Below are 2,376 nucleotides of genomic sequence, written 5' to 3' on the forward strand. Positions count from 1 at the left end.
TCAAGTATTGAATTACTTAACACAATACTCAAGTATTGTGTTAAGAAATGGATTTTAAATGAGAGAGAGAGAGAGAGAGAGAGAGAGAGAGAGAGAGAGAGAGAGGGTGGGAAACGATGTAAATAATACGTACTGTACTAATAAATTGATGAGAGAGAGAGAGAGAGAGAGAGAGAGAGAGAGAGAGAGAGAGAGAGAGAGAGAGAGAGAGATTCCACTGAAGTAATTCGTACTATCTTAATAAATGGATTTTAAATGAGAGAGAGAGAGAGAGAGAGAGAGAGAGAGAGAGAGAGAGAGAGAGAGAGAGAGATTCCACTGAGGTAATTCTACTATCTTAATAAATGGATTTTAAATGAGAGAGAGAGAGAGAGAGAGAGAGAGAGAGAGAGAGAGAGAGAGAGAGAGAGAGAGAGAGAGAGGCTCCTCTTAAGAGTGCCAAAAAAAAAGATAAATAAATATTGAATGCAAATTTCTAGAGCTGACATCGATCTACTCGTACTCCACAAACCAAGAGAGCATCAGATACGCATGCGCGAAGTCACGTAACCCAATTTCCTCGCCTGAATGCTTGCGAGTCTCCACGCTCTTGCAACATTCGTTGGCAGAAATGCAACATCGGCCTAGCATCTGCGGTATTATTTACCTACCGCCTCTGACCGCCGCGCATTTCAGATGAGTAACTAATCTGTTTGTCGCAGCTGTGGAATGCAATGCCTTTAATGGGATTAGGTTTCGAGAGTAAGAGCCGGTTAGGCTGAAGCCAGGAATCGGATTAGGCTTCGTGGAATCCTGGGCCTATACACGAGCTGGAGCCAGCCACTAAAGGCGGGAATCGGATTAGGCTTCGTGGAATCCCGGCCTTATACACGAGCTGGAGCCAGCTAGGCTGAAGGCGGGAATCGGATTAGGCTTCGTGGATTCCTGGCCTTATACACGAGCTGGAGCCAGCTTGGTTGAAGCCGGGATCGGATCAGGCTTCGTGGAATCCAGGGCCTATACACGAGCTGGGGCATACACGAGCTGGAACCAGCTAGGCTGAAGCCGGGACTTGGATTAGGTTTACAATCGTGCCCTGATACCCGCAGGAATCCGCAAGGCCGATGCTGAGTCCCTGGAATTAGGTCAGAGTTCGCTGAATCATGCCCTCAAACGAGGAGGAATCAGCTATAGGCCGATGCTGAGCCCTAGCCAGGATTAGGTTTCAAAGATTCACTCCCTGACATGACCAGGAGTCAGTTAGGCCTATGTTAGGCGTCAGATTAGGTTTCGACCAGGACCAGTGGGTCCTGCTTTTATCGAATCCTGGCCCGAAGTCAGATTAGGTTTCATGGAACCGAGGCCGGGCCAGTTTCAAAGTATAATTTAGGAAAGAAACTTTTTATAAGTAATAAAAGTGATGTTTACTAGCAAAACATAGATATGTTTCGTAAGTTTCATTTGAAATATGAAACTTCGTAAGTTAAACTGAAAGAAAATCTATCATTAAAAATTAATACAGGTATGACCCGAGAGGATTTCATAATAAACCTAATCAAAATTAAAATATTTTTCATAACTTAAAAAAAAAGGTATAAATGAATGTCATTAATTTTACGCGTAAGGATATACAGTATACGTATTTATATATGTAATTAAGGATATATATGTACTTATATATGTAATTAAGCAAAGACACAAACACCAAAACAACAGGAGGAAAAAAAAACACAAAGAAACTCTTTCAAAACAACTTTTCCTGCTGATGATGTTTTCCCAGACCTGAAAAACATCGTCAGAATAACAACAGCAGCCCATTAGCTCCACCTCATTTCGGAAGAAAATCCCTCATGGCGCGGAGCTGAGATAAAAACCTGGAGGAGACACGCTCCTTTCCCCAAGTGGACCATCTCTTCGTCGACCCAGCACTGCCGAAGTTACCGTAATCCCCAAGTGATGGGATTTATACTTGAATACTTAACATTTGATCAGAAAATGGGGCAACAGTAATCCCCAAGAGGTAGGATTTGTACTTAAACATTTAACATTTTATCAGAAAGTGAGGACACATTAATCCCCAAGTAATAGGATTTATACTTAAACATTTAACATTTTATCAGAAACTGAAGACACATTAATCCCCAAGTAATGGGATTTATACTTAAACATTTAACATTTTATCAGAAAGTGGGGACACATTAATCCCCAAGTGATAAGATTTATACTTAAACATTTAACATTTTATCAAACAATGAGGAAACAGCCCCAAGTAATAGGATTTATACTTAAACATTTAACATTTTATCAGACAATGAGGTAACCGTAATCGCCAAGTAATAGGATTTATACTTAGAAATTTGACATTTCTATAAATGTAATGTTTAAATAGATGGAAAT

This window comes from Macrobrachium rosenbergii, chromosome 37 (genome assembly GCF_040412425.1).
Source record: "Macrobrachium rosenbergii isolate ZJJX-2024 chromosome 37, ASM4041242v1, whole genome shotgun sequence".
NCBI classification, from domain to species: Eukaryota; Metazoa; Arthropoda; class Malacostraca; order Decapoda; family Palaemonidae; genus Macrobrachium; species Macrobrachium rosenbergii.